The sequence below is a fragment of the Arachis ipaensis genome, chromosome B06 (assembly GCF_000816755.2).
Source record: "Arachis ipaensis cultivar K30076 chromosome B06, Araip1.1, whole genome shotgun sequence".
In the NCBI taxonomy this organism is placed as follows: Eukaryota; Viridiplantae; Streptophyta; class Magnoliopsida; order Fabales; family Fabaceae; genus Arachis; species Arachis ipaensis.
The window spans coordinates 103,545,353-103,556,585 of record NC_029790.2 but is presented as its reverse complement, the minus strand read 5'-3'; positions in this window follow the sequence as shown (position 1 = coordinate 103,556,585).

Here is an 11,233-nt window from a genome sequence, read left to right as displayed (position 1 = left end):
TTCCGAGTAGGATCTGGGAAGGGATGGCTGTGACGAGCTTCAAACTCGCGAGTGATGGGCGTAGTGACAGACGCAAAAGGATTACTGAATCCTATTCTAGCATGATCGAGAACCGACAGATAATTAGCCGTGCGGTGACAGTGAATCTGGACCATTTTCACTGAGAGGATGGGAAGTAGCCATTGACAACGGTGATGTCCAACATACAGCTTGCCATGGAAGGGAGTATGAATGATTGGATGAAAGCAGTAGGAAAGCAGAGGTTCAGAAGGAATAAAAGCATCTCCATACGCTTATCTGAAATTCTCACCAATGAATTACATAAGTATTTCTATCCTATTTTATATTTTAATTATATTTTAATTATCAAATCTCCATAACCAATTGAATCCGCCTGACTGAGATTTACAAGGTGACCATAGCTTGCTTCAAGCCGACAATCTCCGTAGGATCGACCCTTACTCACGTAAGGTTTATTACTTGGACGACCCAATGCACTTACTGGTTAGTTGTGCGAACTGGTGAAAAAGAACTAAGATTATGAACGTGCGTATCACGTTTTTGGCGCCGTTACCAAGGAATGAACAATCACGATTTCTTGCACCAGTTGCCGCCCAATAAGCGCTTCTTTAATGTCAATAGCTTGACAGTGAGCTCTCATGAAGCCTCACAGATAATCAGAGTAGGGTTGGGGCCTCTCAACACCAAACTTAGAGTTTGGTTGTGGCCTCCCAACACCAAACTTAGAGTTTGAATGTGGGGGTTTTGTTTGACTCTGTATTGAGAGAAGCTTTTCATGCTTCCTCTCCATGGTTACAGAAGGAGAACCTTGAGTCTTGAATACAAGGTAGTCCTCATTCAACTGAAGGACCAACTCTCCTCTGTCAACATCAATCATAGCTTTTACTATGGCTCGGAAGGGCCTGCCAAGGATGATGGATTCATCCTCACCCTTCCCAGTGTCTAGGATTATGAAATCAGCAGGGCTGTAAAGGCCTTCAACCTTCACTAGCACGTCCTCTACTAGTCCATAAGCCTGTTTTATTGATTTGTCTGTCATCTCTAGTGAGATTCTTACAGCTTGTACCTCAAAGATTCCCAGTTTCTCCATTACAGAGAGTGGCATGAGGTTTATCCCTGACCCCAGGTCACATAGAGCCTTCTCAAAGGTCATGGTGCCTATGGTACAAGGTATGAAGAATTTTCGGGATCCGGTTTCTTCTGAGGTAATGTTTGCCTCATTAATGCATTCAGTTCATTGGTGAACAAGAGGGGTTCATCCTCCCAAGTCTCAGTACCAAATAACTTGGTATTCAGCTTCATGATTGCTCCTAGATATTTAGCAACTTGCTCTTCAGTGATGTCTTCATCCTCTTCAGAGAAAGAATATTCATCAAAGCTCATGAATGGCAGAAGAAAGTTCAATGGAATCTCTATGGTCTCTGTATGAGCCTCAGATTCCTTTGGTTCCTCAAAGGGAAACTCCTTTCTATCCAGAGGATGTCCCATGAGGCTTTTCTCACTGGGACTCACATCCTCCTCACTCTCTCTAGGTTCGGCCATGTTGGTCATGGTTATGGCCTTGCACTTTCTCTTGGGATTTTCTTCTGTATTACTTGGGAGAGTACTGGGAGGAGTTTCAATAATCTTCTTACTCAGCTGACCCACCTGTGCCTCCAAATTTTTTATGGAGGACCTTGTTTCATTCATAAAACTTAGTGTGGTCTTGGATAGATCAGAGACTATGGTTGCCACGCCAGAATGGCTCTGTTCAGAATTCTCTGTCTATTGCTGAGAAGATGATGGAAAAGGCTTGCTATTTCTAAACTTATTTCTTCCACCATTATTATTGAAGCCTTGTTGAGGTTTCTGTTGGTCCTTCCATGAGAAATTTGGATGATTTCTCCATGAAGGATTATAGGTGTTTCCATAGGGTTCTCCCATGTAATTTACTTCTGCCATTGGAGGGTTCTCAGGATCATAAGCTTCTTCTTCAGAAGATGCTTCTTTAGTACTATTGGATGCAGCTTGCAATCCGTTCAGACTCTGAGAAATCATATTGACTTGCCGAGTCAATATTTTGTTCTGAGCCAATATGGCATTCAGAGTATCAATTTCAAGAACTCCCTTCTTCTGATGCGTCCCATTGTTCACAGGACTCCTCTCAGAGGTGTACATGAACTGGTTGTTTGCAACCATTTCAATGAGTTTCTAAGCTTCTGCAGGGGTTTTTAGATGAAGAGATCCTCCTGCAGAATGGTCCAATGACATTTTTGACAACTCAGACAGACCATCATAGAATATACATATGATGCTCCACTCTGGAAGCATGTCAGTAGGACACCTTTTGATCAATTACTTATATCTTTCCCAAGCTTCATAGAGGGACTCACCTTCCTTTTGTCTGAAGGTTTGGATTTCCACTCTAAACTCATCTTTTGAGGTGGAAAGAATTTGGCCAGGAAAGACCAGCTTTTCCCAAGAGTTTAGGCTTTCCTTAGGTTGTGAATCCAATCTCTATGTCACAGTATAGAGATTCCTTTATGTGAGTAGAAGAAGAGAGGAGAGAATAATTCGAACACAGAGTGGGGGAGAGGGTTCGAATTTTTTTAAGAAGAAGAGAGGTGTTAGTAAATAAATAAATAAATAGAAAGAGATGAGAGAGAGAAGATTTCGAATTTAAATTAAAATAAAAGCAAAAATATTTTTGCTTTTATTTTAATTATTAGTTAGAATTCGAAAATTAAAAAGAGAAATTAAATTAAATTAAAATTTAAAATAATTAGTTAATTAAAAGAAATTTTGAAAAAGTGGGGAGGAGTTTTCGAAAATTAGAGAGAGAAAATTAGTTAGGTGGTTTTGAAAAAGATATGATTGAAATAGAAAACTTTTAAAATCAAACAAAAAGTCAAGTAATTAATTGAAAAAGATTTGAAAATCAAATTTGAAAAGATAGGAAGTTAGAAAAGATTTTGAAAATTAATTTTTGAAAAAGATATGATTTGAAATTTAATTTGAAAAAGATTTGAAAAGGAAATTTAAAAAGATTTGATTTTGAAATTAAAGTTGATGACTTGACTAACAAGAAACTAAAAGATATGATTTTAGAAATTAAAGTTTGATCCTTTCTTAATAGGCAAGTAACAAATTAAAATTTTTGAATCAAAATATTAAATACTAGTAATGAATTCGAAAATGTGAAACAAAAATAAGAAAAATATTTTTAAAATTGATTTTGAGAATTTTCGAAAATAAAAAAATGAAAAAGATTTGATTTTTGAAAAGGATTTGAAAAGATAGAATTTTTAAATTGAAAATTTGACTTGACTCATAAGAAACAACTAGATTTTTAAAATTTTTTGACTAAGTCAATTCAAAATTTCGAAATTTATGAGAAGAATAAGGGAAAGATATTTTTTAATTTTTGAATTTTTAATGAGGAGAGAGAAAAACATCAAAATGACTCAAAACATGAAAATTATGAATCAAAACAACTAATGCATGCAAGAACACTTTGAATGTCAAGATGAATACCAAGAACACTTTGAAGATCAAGATGAACATCAAGACTTATTTCTGAAAATTTTTAAGAAAAGAAAAACATGCAAGACACCAAACTTAGAAATTTTCAGTGTTTAGACACTAACAAATTGAAAATGCATATGAAAAACAAGAAAAGACACAAAACAAGAAAATGCAAAGATCAAACAAGGAAATTCATCAAGAACAATTTGAAGATCATGAAGAACATTATGCATGAGTTTTCGAAAATTTAAAGGAAAAAAATCAAGATATGCAATTGACACCAAACTTAAAATTTGACACAAGACTCAAACAAGAAACATAAAATTATTTTTTGTTTTTATGATTTTATTAATTTTTTTGGATTTTTCAAAAATTATTTGGGAAAAGAAAAAGAAAAATAAGGATTTCAAAATTTTTAATAAGAATTCCAAGAATCATGCAATGTTAGTCTAAAGCTTCGGTCCAAATATTTTAAACATGGCTTAATAGCCAGCCAAGCTTGATGTAAAAGCTTCGGTCCAAAAGACTAGACATGGCCAATGGCCAGCCAAGCTTCAGCAGAACATTACATACAACAGCAAGATTGATAGAAATCAACAAGCTCTTGTGATGATGAGTTGAAACATCGGTCCAAAAGATTAGACATGGCTTCACAGCCAGCCAGACTTCAACAGATCATCATGAAACTCTAGATTTCATTCTTAAAAATTTTGAAGTCATAGAATATTTTTTTTTGAAAATTTTTTCGAAAATAAAAATAAAAAGCTTAAAATTAAAATAAAATCACCTAATCTGAGCAACAAGATGAACTGTCAGTTGTCCAAACTCGAACAATCCCTGGCAACGGCGCGAAAAACTTGGTGCACAAAATTGTGATCTCAACAGCGCCAAAAACTTGGTACGCACGTTCATAATCTCAATTCTTCTTCACAACTCCGTACAACTAACCAGCAAGTGCACTGGGTCGTCCAAGTAATAAACCTTACGTGAGTAAGGGTCGATCCCACGGAGATTGTCGGCTTGAAGCAAGCTATGGTCATCTTGTAAATCTCAGTCAGGCAGATTCAAATGGTTATGAGGTTTTGATAATTAAAATATAAATAAAATATAAGATAAGATAGAAATACTTATGTAATTCATTGGTGAGAATTTCAGATAAGCGTATGGAGATGCTTTGCTCCTTCTGAATCTCTGCATTCCTACTGCCTTCATTCAATCATTCATACTCCTTTCTATGGCAAGCTGTATGTTGGGGGATCACCATTGTCAATGGCTATCGTCCATCCTCTCAGTGAAAATGGTACAAATGCGCTGTCACTGCACGACTAATCATCTGTCGGTTCTCACTCATGTTGGAATAGGATCCATTGATCCTTTTGCGTCTGTCACTACGCCCAACACTCGTGAGTTTGAAGTTCGTCACAGTCATCCCATCCTAGAACCTACTCAAAATACCACAGACAAGGTTTAGACTTTCCGGATCTCAAGAATGGCCACCAATAATTCTAACCTATACCACAAAGACTCCGATCTTTCGGAATGGAGGCTAAGAGATATGCATTCAAGCTTGTTTTCATGTAGAACGGAAGTGGTTGTCAGGCACGCGTTCATAGGTGAGAATGGTGATGAGTGTCACATAATCATCACATTCATCATGTTCTTGGGTGCGAATGAATATCTTAGAATAAGAATAAGCTTGAATTGAATAGAAAAACAATAGTACTTTGCATTAATTCATGAGGAACAGCAGAGCTCCACACCTTAATCTCTGGGGTATAGAAACTCCACCGTTGAAAATACATAAGTGATGAAGGTCTAGGCATGGCCGTGAGGCCAGCCCCCAAACGTGTACAATGGTCTCAGCTCTGAAATATGAAAACTGGATGAAAAATAAATCTCTAAAAGTAGTTTTTATACTAAACTAGTAACTAGGGTTTATAGAAAATACCTGAAATCACAGAAAAAAATATACAAACTCATAGTAAAGTCCAGAAATTTAAATTTTGCTTGAAAAATAATAAAAATATACTAAAAAGTAGCTGGATCCTACTAAAAACTACCTAAAAATAATGCCAAAAAGCGTATAAATTATCCGCTGAAAACTTAGACTAGAGGCCCTAAGATAGGATTGAATGGTTGATGTTGTTGAATGGTTGAAATCAAATATGTGGTCATATGTGTGATTATGAATATTGATGATTGATGATGTGATGCATGAAAGATATGCATGTTTTGACATATGATTAATATTTGGTTGAGGTTGAATTGTGGGTGGAACCATGTTGAGAGTGAGTATGATATTGATTGTGTGTATTGATGGTTGATTGGAAATGGTAATGTTGGAAATTGGGATGAGAAATTGTGTACTATGTGGTATTGTGTTTAAAGTTGGATTTCTTAAGTGAAATTGGTTAAAATAATAAATTTGGTAGGTTGTGATTTGATAGAAATGTCAATGTATGAGTTGAGGAGGCTTGAAGTGATTTTTGGTATGTTTTGGTTGATTTTAAAAAAGGGTTGAAAATGGCTTGTTTTGAAAATGGCACTTTGTGGCTTTGTATGAAAATGTGGTTTTTGGGCATACTTTGATGGAGCGTAACTTGGACTCCGGATCCTCATTTTGTGCCAAATATTTTTAGAAATGAAATTGGATCCCGGGTGGTTATGCCATTTGAAGAACGGGTGAAAAACCTTTTAAAACGATGAAGTTACGCCTGTCGAAAGATTGGGGTTGAATCTGTTAATTTTGCAGCTTTTTAATTTAGAAAGATTTTTGGCAGAAAGCACTCCCATAGTTTCACTACCCACGCGTGCGTGTGGCCCACACGTACGCGTCGATGAACGAAAATAGTTGCCCAGCCGAAATTCCAGAGAGTTGTGCCTGATTTGTGCCAGTTTTGTGCTTGGGGCATAAAACGTACCCACGTGTACGCGTGGGGGACGTGTAGGCGTCACTTGACTGTTTTTCCATCCACGCGTGCGCGTGGGAGACGCATACGCGTCGATGAACTTTTTGGCCATCCACGCGTGCGCATGGAGGATGCGTACGCATGGCCCTGTTTTCATTCCAAAGTTGATTTTTGAGTTTTAAAAGCCAAATTTCATACTTTTAAGCCTCCGATCTCACCTTTAATGTATTGAATCAATATGATATGCCTAGCTATGGGAAGGGCTAGCCAATGTGGTAACTTGTGGATGAAGAAAGGGGAGAATTAATTATCAATGATGATCAAAGATAATTATTTGAGATACGGAGGATGGCGGTGGAAGTGCTTTATGTGCCATGAGTGCTGTAATTATTAATAACATGGCTGGTTCTGGATTGAACTATAAGTCGGACGGCTGAGTTATTGCCGAGTTACGGTGGAGCCATTATTGAATTATGGCTGAGTATAATTGCATATATGCTTATTGAATTGAAATGTGAATGTTTCACTTCCACTATCTGAGATACGAGTTTCCCTGGGAGAAAGCAATGGCTAGCCACCATGTGCTCCAGGTGGAGACTCGATACTCTGCTGACCCTATGTCGTAAGTGTGGCCGGACACTGTGAAAGTTTCGGATGAGCTCGCCCCCGTGAATATACACCAGTGAGAGTGTTGGATATGAATTATGAATTATATTGAGTATAACTCGAGTTGGGGATGCACGACAGAGGGACAGTCCAATGGTTAGCTACCAGAACTTGTCGGGTTAGCTATATAACTGACAGATGATATCATCAGCCATTAGAACAGGCATTCATCATATGCATACCATGTGAATTATTTGGAATTGCCTAATTGACTGCATATTACCTGCTAATTGTCTAAATGTCACATCTGTTTCCTATCTGTATATCTTCTTGTTTGATATAACTGTGTTTGCCATAATATACTACTGCTGGTGGTTGGGAGGTCTGCAGGAATTAGAAAGGGAAGTATTAGTTAGACTGAAGATCTCTAGTCAGTTGCCATTTATGGTTTAGCCTGTTTATAAGCTTTGATTTGTTTGGTAAAAGTTCTAGGAATGCCTTCGGCTTTCCCAGGACATTACATGTTAGATATGTGGGTACTGTTACCATACTAAGAACCTCCGGTTCTCACCCATGCAGATTTTGTGGTTTTCAGATGCAGGACGTGAGGCTTCTCGCTGAGGCATGCTGGAGACTTCTGGATAAGCGAAGAATCCTTGTTTCTTGGGACTTTACCTTTGGTTTTATGCTTACTCTTAGATACTGTTATCACCACAAATAATGTATATACTATACTGTTTTGACTCCTCTTAGAGGATGTGTTGGAGAATAGGTTTTGTATCCACCTTTTGGGTTTCTTGCTTTATATATATTTGTATATACTTCTATACTCGAACCGGTTATCTTCGCAACTGGATTTTGAGTTTTGGATATTTGTGTTTTTGGCACTCTTTGGATATATTCTTGCGTTAGCTTATCCGTTCTCTGTTTCGTTACGTTATCGATCGGAGTGTTGCACTTTTCGAGTTACAAATTTGATTTACCCCTTTTCCTTCAAAGGCTCCTAGTTATAAACATTCTTCACAATATTATATGTACTAAATTTTATTTTTAGAGGTCGTAATACCTCGCCACCTCTGTCTTATGACTTAAGCATAAGGCTCTGTGTGGTAGGGTGTTATATTGTCTCATTATTATTTTCAATAGGAGTCGAGCACAAGCTATCCATCCTATACAGTAAGATTTAATATAGAAACACTAAATTAAAAATCAATACATAAACAATAAATCACAGAATCAACTTAGAACAAGCAAATTGAACCCAACAACTTAGAATCATGCAATCAGAGATTAACAAATTAAATCACAAAATCAACTCAAAATAAGCCAAAATAAATTAAACCCAGTAGCTCGGAATCAACTCAGAATTATTGATAAATTAAATTACAAAATCAGAAATAAATTAACAAGAAACAAGGATATATAAAAAATAGAAATAGCAAAAGAACAGTTGAAGAAGACAAGACTCAAGTTAAATGAACAGAAAACCAAAACCAGTAAAACAGTATCAAGGGATATATCGTATCCTCATTGTAAGATTAATAAAAATTTATAAATAATAATAATTTGTACAATATAGATAAGGACTGATAGATAGAATCTAACAGGAAAACTGATGAAATAATAATTAAACAAGTGGCATAGTAGAATGAAGTTTGTGATGATGATGATGATGAATAGCTACCGCAAACAGGAAGATGATGAAGAATCGTGAACTGTGGTGGTGCTTCGTGTGTAGTGGAAATTATTGAGAAGACGATAGGATCTCTTCCTACGATAATAAAAATCGCATTTGATTCTGATTAACAAACTTAACAAAATTAGAAATAAATTAACAAAATCAGAACAAGCAAACTCAAATTAACAAGATCAGTAAACAAACCCAGCAACTCAAAACTACATAATCAGAGTTTTCAACTCAAATTGAATCATAAAATCAACTCAAAACAAGCCAAACTAAATTAAACCCAACAGCTCAAAATCAACTTAGAATTATTAATAAATTAAATTACAAAATCAGAAATAAATTAACAAAATCGGTACAAGTAAAAATAAATTAACAAAATCAGAAATAAATTAACAAAATTAGTACAAGCAAAAATAAATTAACAAAATCAGAACAAGAAAACTCAAATTAACAAGATCAGTAAACAAACCCAGTAACTCAGAACTACATAATCAGAGTTTTCAAAACAAGCAAATAACTACATGCAGAAAACCAGAAATTAACAAAACCCTAACCTGAAGTCAAGTTGATGTGAAGGAGGAAGAGGACTGGAAGACGGACAACCGGTGGCTGTTGCAGCGTTAGCAGCGACGCTCTCCAGTAAACGACGAGCAGCGAAGAGATGGTGGAGCAGTGGGATGCAACGCTGTGAGCAGTGAAGAGATGGAAGCAAACATGTAGACGCAGGGGTGGAGAGGGGAAGGACACCGCGCCTGAGGAGAGAGAACGACGCGGTGGCGAGTGGCGTAGGAGTGGCCGGTGGCAGGAGTGGCGACCGACAAGGGTAAATGAGATAGTAGAGTAGAGTAGACGGCGCAGCAAAGTGAGAAGGGAAGAATGACTGAATGAGACAGTAGTAGACGGCGCAGCAAAGTGAGAAGGAAAGAATGAGATACTGAATAATAGGGTTAGGGTTTTTTAATGGGTGAAATTACTAAAACACCCCCTATATTAGTAATAAAGTAAGGGTATTTAAGTAAGTTCAAAAATTCGGGGAATTATCGGGGATGGGATGGGGATCCCCGCTCGGGTCCCCGCGCCTGTCTCGGGGGAATTTTGCTCCCATCCCCATCCCCACGGAAAAAATTTTCCATCATCGGGGCCCATTCGGGGCGGTCCCCGCAGAGATCCCCGCCTCCTAGGGATTTTTGATAATGTCTTACTATTATCATATATAGAGTAGTCAACAATGAGCATCAAATAAATCATTCAAAACTTGTGGAATTTGTTTCGAGAGATCTCTTTCTTCAATTATTCAAGGTTTAGCCCTTGAATCAAATGCAATAATCGGTGCTGATCTAATTGGTCTCTGGCGTGTGAAATATTTGTATACCTTTGTGATAGACACCCAACTCCTGACAGGTAAGTTGATTTTCCAATGCTGTATTTGGTATGCCCTTGCAGCAACATTGCTATTGAGTAAATATGTTTCTTTTAAATTTATTTTTAGATTTTAATGTTTTTAGATTTCTCGAAAGCAAGCAAATCCTAAGGGGTAATAGAAGTTTACTCAATAGCAATGTTTCTACAAGGGTATACCAAATGCAGCATTGGAAAATCAACTTATCTAGTAGGAGTCGGGTGTCTATTACGAAGGTATACAAATATTTCACGCCATAAACCAATTAGATCAGCACCGATTATTGTATTTGATTAAGGGCTAAGCCTTGAATAGTTGAAGAAAGAGATCTCTCGAGACAAATTTCACAAGTTTTGAATGATTCATTTGATGTTTATTGTTGACTACTCTATATATGATAATAGTAAGATATTAGTATACTCCCAGATTTTACGTTTTGTGATTGACAGTAACAAATGTCTCTATGAGTTATAGATGAAGAATAAAAATTTGAGTATAATAGATAATTAGAAGAAAAAAAATATGTATACAAAAAATAAATAAATAAAAAAATAATCTAAAAATATATTTGTCTCTTCATAAAAAAAAAAATTGTATACAAGCAATATTTTTTAAAAATGGAATTACATAATTAAAAATGTTTCATTTCTTTATTTTCTCAAAATAATTATTTTAATTTATTAGTGATTGCAAATCTGACCCAACATTATAAGTCATAATCGTAGTTGATTATAGTGCAATTCATTATAAATTATTGTAACTTGCCCCGTTTGTTTCAAATCGCAATTAGAATCTGACCCCAATTCATGGAAAGCATTAATTGAGAGAAAAAAACTCAAAAAGGAATGTGTTAATCATGAGTTGGGAATTGGGATGGCTCGCTGTTTAAGGAATTTAGAATTTTCCAATCCAAAATCAACAACAGCGTGTGATATTCATATTATGATATGGGTTTTGCTAGTTGTGTCTTGTCGGCATAAGCTAATTATTGTCAAAATTAATTAACTTTTATATTTTTAATACATTAAATACATTAAAAATATTAAAAGAATTATATTATTATATTTTTATAATATATCTTTAGAAGATAAATTAATTAAAAATTCT